Raw genomic sequence first — 8647 nt, forward strand, 5'->3', positions numbered from 1 at the left:
ATTGGGCAGCGGCTAAGAAGAGGGTTAGGAATAAAAAACCAATGGGCAGCGACTTATAGTTCAAAATAGGTTTATTTGCTGAACCTCACCTTTTGAATCCAAAGTAAAAAGTGAAAGATTCAGATTTGATGATAACTATTCGTTTGACATTTGCTTAAATTTGTAGCTTAAAGATGTAGTTTTAAATTGACAATTCACAATAATGTTTCTTTTAGAACTGGAAGTATCCGTAATAAAGATCAGTTACAATTTTTAATTATTTGAAATTCAATTCAAGAAATAAGTATAAAATAACTATAGTATGCTAAGGTCTAAACATTTTTAGACATTATCAAAAGAAGCAATGAATGAATATAAACCACCAATCAATGCTCCCATAATCGCGGAACTCAATATGATCTGGTGAACGATTATAATTAATAGAAACCGAGGCAAATATAATAGCATGGTCTGAAATTGCAGGACCCTGAATCTGATTCGTGTAGTTTAAGAGAGTGCACTCACTGACTAACATGAAGTCAAGCAGAGATTTCGACCGACTACCTAGGTCGAAGTGTTTAGGACTTGAATTGTGAGCAATACCTACATAGATTCAATCTAGTACCAAGTGACCGAAATATATTCGCTTTTGAAGGATTATGGCCGTTCTTACATCTTGTCTTTAAAGTAAAGTTTAGTTATACCTTACTTTAAGAAAATTAAAGAATAAGGTTCGCATTACCAGGGATTTGTTATTACATCTTCCATTCAATATAAACTAGTGGACCCGGCGAACTTCGTCTCGCGGACTGGTATTGAATATGTGAGTTCAAATATGCATTCTATGAGATTGCTATTGCAATTAATTCTTTGATTTGATGTATTTAGGACTACGTAGAATGTTTGCGGTATTATTAGGTGTAATTTGTGAATTGTGCATTATGAATTCAATATATCGTCACCATAAATGCCGGAAGACGTAACCCACAAAAATAAAACTTTGCAGGAGAAGCAAAAAACGTTATAAAATGAAAACGGTGTTATGAAATATCGAAAATTTTTAGTATCGTGTTTTAAGGCAGAGAAGAAATATATTTTTGGAAAAAAAATAAATTTTTTTCCAGAATGTTAGAAGCTGTGTGGGTTACGTCTTTTGGTATTGAATTTTTCTGAAATTCTAAAAGACGTAACCCACAATTTATTGAGTATACATTTGAAGAAACTAGTATAAATGAAAAATAATAAACAAATTAGAACTGGTTTATTGGCCTATGCTGTTAAGCGAACTTTAAACTAGCAATCTGACGGTGTTGGGTTCAATTCCCAGTCTTGACGTTGATATTTCAATGGACCACAATTAGCTGAACTATCTATACCAACCATCACAATAATAACTTATAATTTCAATTGTATTAGACAATATTAAATCTGGAATATAATATTTATTGTTGTATTTAAGTCAATTTATGGACAAAATATAGTTCATATAAATTAAGTGATCTGTAACAGTTTAAATGTAACTTTGATTTGTCATAAGGAATGTTGTCATAAAAGTAATGACAATCACTTGGAATTAAGCGTTTTAAGTCTTGCAGGTGTTGAAATTTCTTTTTTGAAACTTTTAGCCTTTGTGTGTACATCTGAGAAGGATCCACTGCCTCAAAATTTCCGCAACTTCTCTATTGTAGAATCTGGTAGTCGTCTTTGATATCAGTTTTAAAAAAGAGTATACTGCTAGGATCAAAAGCCAATGCTCGCAGTGACTGTAGGATCTCCTGTCTGTTTGTATAAGTAAACCAATACAAACAATCTGCGTTTTCCTCTGGACCTATTTGATTACTACAATCAGTTGATCTCTATTAAACCATGGTTTGGTTGACAAGACCATCTTTTGCAAACTTACAGCCTAATCGTATCCGTATTTAAAGAATACAGCTTTGTACTAGAACGACGTGAATTTTGAGCATATACACGTTTTCGTATCAACGCCTCAAATTTTGAATATTTCCGTTCGTTCTTTCTCTTGGAAAAATGAACAATATCGAGACGAGCATTGCCTTCCGAATAACCACTGCCTTTTGTCCGGTTAACATATTGTTTTCCATATGTGCGTTTTAGATCCCAGCAAAAAGTTTGCCTCCAAAGAGGCAGTTAAATGATATGTACAAGGGATCTGGAAGTGCATCAAATTATGAATTTTCACTCATGATTTTTACAAGAGCGAGACTACTGAAAGAGGCACTCCATTGCACTGCATTTTAACTGACCCTCTGGCACTGCATTTTAACTGACCCTTTGGCACTGCATTTTAATTGACCCTTTGGCACTGCATTTTAACTGACCCTTTGGCATTGCATTTTAACTAACGTGTTTGATACAGGCATTCTGCGGAAATTGTGCAAGCCATTACAAAATATGCCAGAACAAATAAAATGTATTTATTGTAAAACAAAAATATTAAGAACTTTATTACATTAACACAAATTATGAAAATTCTCCATTGAATTCAATCGCAAACATGCGTGTTTCCTCCTCTTTCCGTTTGTTTCAAGCTAAACTGTTTTTACTTCATTTGCTAAATGGGTTGTCTTCCCATCACCAGTTAAGATTTCGACATGTACTCCAACAGCGCTCCACTCGGAAATTTTCTTCTCGTTAGTTACCGGAAAAATGTTCACAAATTAAATATTATTTAGTTTGTATTACCAAATGTTTGGAAATGTTAATACGCTTAACTCTTTTTGGAAAATTTATGCCGCTGCCTGTAGAGATGTACAAACTGATTTATGTACATATAGGGATCTCTAACAACTGCTAATAAAATATAGCGAACGGAGTGCCTTTTTCACGACTCCGTTTGGACTGCATCCGGATGCTGTTAAATTGTGAGGAATTGGAGTGCCTTTTTCACGACTCCGCTGAACTGCATCCGGATGTTGTTAAAATGTGACAAGTGGATGTGATTCTTTGGATTGCATCCAAATGCGGTTAAAATGTGAGGACTGGAGTGCCTTTTTCACGACTCCGGTTGAACTGCATCAAAACATGCCGTGGCAGAACTAGTCCACATTGCACTACTTCCAATTTATTTTGCTGGGTAAATGAGGGCATAGGTCTTCTGCCATCATCTTCAATTATTTCAATTATGGATTTTTTCTGTAAGACCAGTAAAAACCGTCTAAAGTCAAAGTTGTTGCTTTAAAAATTAACTAAATAATGGTCTTTGTGATTTTTGAAAAAGAGCTACTATTCTTGAGATATCGTCAAATTACACATATGGAGAAATTAGCCGAGTAAGAGACAAAACTGTTAAAGTAACTACAGCATGTGATAGGTATTTCCATAAGATTCCATACATTACCCATTTTGTAGAAATCGGTTCAGTAGAACCGGGTTTTGGACTTTCGGGTCAAATAACCGGTTAACCGAATCCGCCCCCGTGGAAATTATACATTAACTCAATAAGCCCTCCCTCTGGCATTATAATTGCTGCAAACATCAAAGAATACATTGTTTATACTGCTGTTTAGTTTTGAAATAATGTGGGTTACGCCTTTTGTGTTCTATGAAAATTACAGTATGCTGTTACGTCTATTGGCATTTCTTGAATAGGATCGTTATTTTTAAACTTAGAAGCTTGGAATTTTGCCAGAGCATGTATTTTAGCTTAATATATCAGATTCCATCAAAAAACGAATTTCGATTTCCATGTCGGTTACGTCTTCCGGCATTTATGGTGACGATATATTTCTCGTCCTCATATATTTAAGAACCGTGATCTTTTACTAAAGCAATTGTAGCTATTGTAAGTAACAATTATGGTCTGAACCATTTTGAGATTATGAAAAGTTTCAGGAACAAAATTTATACATTTTTGTGCCGAATGAAATGGTTTTATCCACTACCGAATATTTAAATGCTAATGTGAATGAGTGATTCGGCAATACTCGTATTTAAGAAATACAGTCGCTATTCCAGTTGAAGCAACTGACACAATTATCTTTGATCTTTTACGAATGATACGTGGATTGTGTTCCCAGAGTCGTGGGGATTGTGACTTTAAAAAGTCGATGAGGAAGATAGAATCGACAATTGTATATACATATTAAAAAGCGATTCTTAGTGTTCCATAGGAATTGGCGCATTTCTAGTGCTAAGGAAAGAATACCAATGTTATGTAGGAAAAGTGATTGATTTGAAAGCAATCTTCTAGAGTGATTTCTTATGGGTTCTCAAATTTTTTCCGGTATTGATGTTTTCTGAATGAGAAATCAATGTCAGAAAATCAGTTAGACAATTGTTATATAAATAATTTCTGTAAATATTCGTGGGTCTGGTTCTTCCCCGTGGTGGTTATTTGCTTCTCCAACGAAGATCAATGTACCGAAATTGATTCAGGCTACCTCTGTTATAATAAAACGCTACTCGATAGTTGAGATGGTTGATATGCTCTACGATTTATATAACCTCCACAATCAGATGGTATATTAAATTTGTCATCGTAACAATTGCAGGAGACCATTAGGACAAAAAAAAAAAAAAAAAAAAATTAAAAAAATACCACATCAGTGCCACTTTGGAGTATTGTCCCAATAACAAAAACGCGTATTTAAGCTCTGTTCCAGAACCTGCAAGAATCTACTATTTTTTACTACGATAACATTTTTACTTTATGTTATCGAAAAAAAATAGTAAAAATTAGTAGATCTTACAGTTCTGGAATAGACCAAAATGGTCTTATAAAATTTTTGATTCTAAATTTTGGTTTAATTTTGAAAAAATGTGATATATATTTTATTTAATAAGCTTAAAGTTATTTAAGCTACGGTTATTTACAAAATTTAATTTAGACTTATGTAGAATGGTCCCGTTTTGAAGGTTATATAAAAATTCTATAAATTGTAGGTTATTTAACTGCAATGGAAAACTTCTATGCAATCAATGCGGCAGGGGAAAAGTGACGACACATTTCTTCATATATTTTGTCTTGCTCTATGTGGTGGAATTTTTTATGTTTGCACAAAATACCAAAACCCCACTTATTCATAATCAACAGAAAATGCTAAATCGACATAACACAACGATGTCCATCATTCCGTTCAAATGTTAAAGTGAACATTGAAGATGGATTATAGCGATCCATGAAATCGCCCCAATAGAACGAGTCGGCCATATTTTCGGTATTTTGGTACTATTTGGACTTTTGTAAAGCTCCACATTGCGATAAAGCGCCAATAAAATAAAATTGCCCGATATTTTGTATTTGGCCTTCGCAAAGCTTTTTTACAGAAAATTTTTGATCCAGTTCTTGAATCACGAAATCTGGTAAAATTTGGTCATCTGTATACAGTTGACAAATATAATTTCGAATTTTCTGACTCGCGGGACTGCATTTCACAACATAAAATACGTTTTGTCACTAATTAAGCCCCAACGGAATTGGTTATAAACAAGACGATAGTCTCCTAAACCCTTAAAACAGACCTGCCTATCATCGTACACAGTGCCGTATAAAGTACAAAAGCATCAAAATAGTCAATTTTTAAATAAAAACAAAAAGTTAAGTGGTTTCAACGTTACCACTAGGAAGTGGTTACAACTATTGAAATATTACAATGTTTACACAACTAAAGTAGCTAATATTATATAAATATACATACAGTCTTAACTCTAAGGAAGAATATGATAAAAAATATTGTGTTGTAGTTAAAAGTGGACCATATTTGAAATTATTTTATAATACTAAATATTAATATATTTTGATATATGTAATATATATTTTAATATATATTTTGATATATAAATATATACGTATTTTTCCCAAGTACATCCACAAAAGCGGGCTGAAAACTTTTAAAATTTAATATGCAGTGATGTTCATTCAATGTATTTTCAAATTAATAATTCTTTCGGGTTTTATCGTTTTCTGTGAAAACTTAAGGTCCTCAAATATAGTTTTATTGATTGTTTAGTTAGATTTAAGAAACATTGTTCAGTATTTAATATTTTAATTGTAAAAATATGTTTTAAACTGATAAGGAACTCTTGTTTCATTATTTCTCTTCCAATCGGCTGAAAAACGGGGCGCGCCTTCGCCGCTTATTTTTTACGAGTCGAGTCGCCGATTTTGTCGGCTTAAATCGGCTATTTAGCCCCGAGTCGATAACAAGTCGGCGCGCCGCAGCCGATTGGCTGGCATATACGTGAGCAGCGGGCCGAAAAAATTGGTTGGCTTCGTTCTATGGTCTAAACAATGCCTGCGATTAAAGCGGTCCTAAGAAAATTCAGCCATTTATTTGTTCCACCATCCACGCAGCATCGTCAGCATCGTATCGAGGCTGTAACAAGAACAATAACACGGTTTACATAATATCTCAAAGTTAATAATGAATGACATGAAAATGTAACGTTCTTCTTGATTGATTTTAATTAAAAGTTGTGTGTTTACCATTCTCCCATAAGCCCGTAACGACGTGGGCTGTTGACTTTATATTGCGATTTAACAACTGTGGACCAACTCCATCAGCCAAGTAGGGCTAGTTTTTTACGTAACAACAATTTTGGTAGGAATATAAGCAACACATTTGCCGCAACAACAACATCCATACGATCAGCTTCATCGTGCACATAAAATACTATCATAAGACATTCTAATGATGCAGTGCTAGGATTATAAGAAAGACAAATAAACGACACAGTCTATAAAATTAATTTCAATACTTACCACTGCCCACTAGAGTTGGGCAATCTAGTTTCCGGAGCGGATCGATCCTCCTAGTTCCTTTTCCCCAAAGGAACTAGTTCCTTAATATAGTTCCATAGTTCCGAGACCGATGTAGTTCAACGAATCTTTCTCTTTCATCTTTCTTTTCGTTCCAAATAGTTCCGAGACCGAAATAGTTCAACGAATCTTTCTCTTTCGTCGTTCTTTTTGTTTCCTTTGTTCAAAATAGTTCCGAGACCGAAATGTTTTCATGGTTTAGTGGATGAATGACATAAAAATAAATAAATTGCAGCGAAAAAACAGCAATAAAGAATGATCGACGTACGCTTTAAATTGAAGGAATGGGAAGAACGAAAGAAACTATATAAATGCAAGAGCCGGATATAGTTCCAATAGTTTTTTTATTTATTTATTTATTTATTTATTCATATTTCATAATTTCAAAGTCCGAGGACCACATTAAAGAAATTAAGTGACAACTAGCAATAAAAATATACATAATAAAAAAATGAAAGTGACATTAATCTAACAACAAAATGAATAGTGCATGTAAAAAACTTTGACAGCCAGGATAAGACATTTAAACAAATAGGCATTGGGATAACTATATTAACTACTACAGCTCACTAATGACAACCCAATTAATGAAAGTAGCAGTTAATATATCCACAATACACACAAAAAAACTACTAAAATCTGCTCGAATAAACGAGCAGAAATAGTTCCAACATAAAATTGAACATAACATATTTAAAGCGTCATACAAAACATATCCTGACTATCAAGTTAAAAAAACTAACATAAATAATTCAACCACAATAAAGAGTAAACAATAAAATATTTTATCTTGAGTATAAAAAAGTAAACAACGAAGGCAATTAATTTAGTCATAAAAAATTTTTAGGAAAGAATTAATACTACTCCGGTAACTGCCAAAAGGCAGAAAGACAGCTGTGCAATCACTATGAAATAACATTCATTGCATTCCTTACTGATAAGAAATGGGCGCAGAGCTTTTTACGGTAAGCACAAGGCGACAAATTAAAAATTCTTAAGCACATTGGTAATGTAATTTATGTTCTAGAGACTCGCACTTGAAATGACCTCTCTAGAAAAGGCGTTAACCGCGGAATTATTAATTGGGGGTTCCTTATTGATATAAAGAAGACAAACTCATGAATTATAAACTGCGGAGACTGACACCTTATTACTTTATAAAAATGCACCATGTTGCGTAACGTTATAAAATCGCGAAAACTACATCCAAGAAAATCACACACAAATGAACACACATGTTGACGTACATTAAGTGAATTTACAAAACGTATAAGTCTATTAAACACATGCTGAAGTTTGCTAAAAACAAACCACAAAAGCCCCAGAATATACTTCAGCACAATATAGAATAATAGGCATGACCAATGCATTACCTAACTTTTTCTTAATTTCCAATGACAGAGAGAGCTCAACACTGTGCAACTTCCTTAAAACAAAATTAACTTTTGAGACAATAGAGTTAACATGTGAAACAAAGTTTAAACCAGTAACAAGTGTAACACCTAAACACTTAACATGATTAACAAACTCTATATCATGATTATTAATACGGACAGACAAAGGCACATTAGAGCACAAGCCGAACTTTACAGCTTTAGATTTAGTCACACTAATTGATAGCTTGTTCAGCTCCATCCACCGACCCAATACGGTCGTTGTATGGTTGACAATAGACTGTAGAACGTCAGGAAATGCAGATCTACACTTAAACAAGATTTGTATATCATCAGCATAAGCAAACGGTATACAATTCTGAGATGCAATTGCATCAAAAAGATCATTGGTATACAAAATAAACAACAAAGGTCCTAAAACAGACCCTTGGGGGACACCGCTCAATACAGGAGACAATCGGGAAGTACAACCGTTGGAGGAAACATATTGATA

The 8647-nt window shown here is 33.6% G+C and overlaps 1 long non-coding RNA gene across 2 annotated transcripts; it reads right to left on the reverse strand.

The window, feature by feature from the left end:
* Nucleotides 1-4908: 4908 nt before the first annotated feature.
* Nucleotides 4909-8148, reverse strand: LOC141390840 (uncharacterized). Of its 2 annotated transcripts, XR_012409494.1 has the most exons (4): nt 8134-8148; nt 6704-7029; nt 6428-6643; nt 4909-6317 (listed from the first exon to the last, which is right to left on the reverse strand). It is a non-coding gene; the product is annotated as an uncharacterized lncRNA (long non-coding RNA). The 2 variants fall into 2 exon arrangements; XR_012409493.1 differs by lacking the exon at nt 8134-8148 and having other exon boundaries at nt 4912-6317; nt 6704-7334.
* Between the last annotated feature and the right edge of the window lie 499 nt (nt 8149-8647).

This window comes from Musca autumnalis, unplaced genomic scaffold (genome assembly GCF_047663935.1).
Source record: "Musca autumnalis isolate F117 unplaced genomic scaffold, ASM4766393v1 scaffold_1, whole genome shotgun sequence".
NCBI classification, from domain to species: domain Eukaryota; kingdom Metazoa; phylum Arthropoda; class Insecta; order Diptera; family Muscidae; genus Musca; species Musca autumnalis.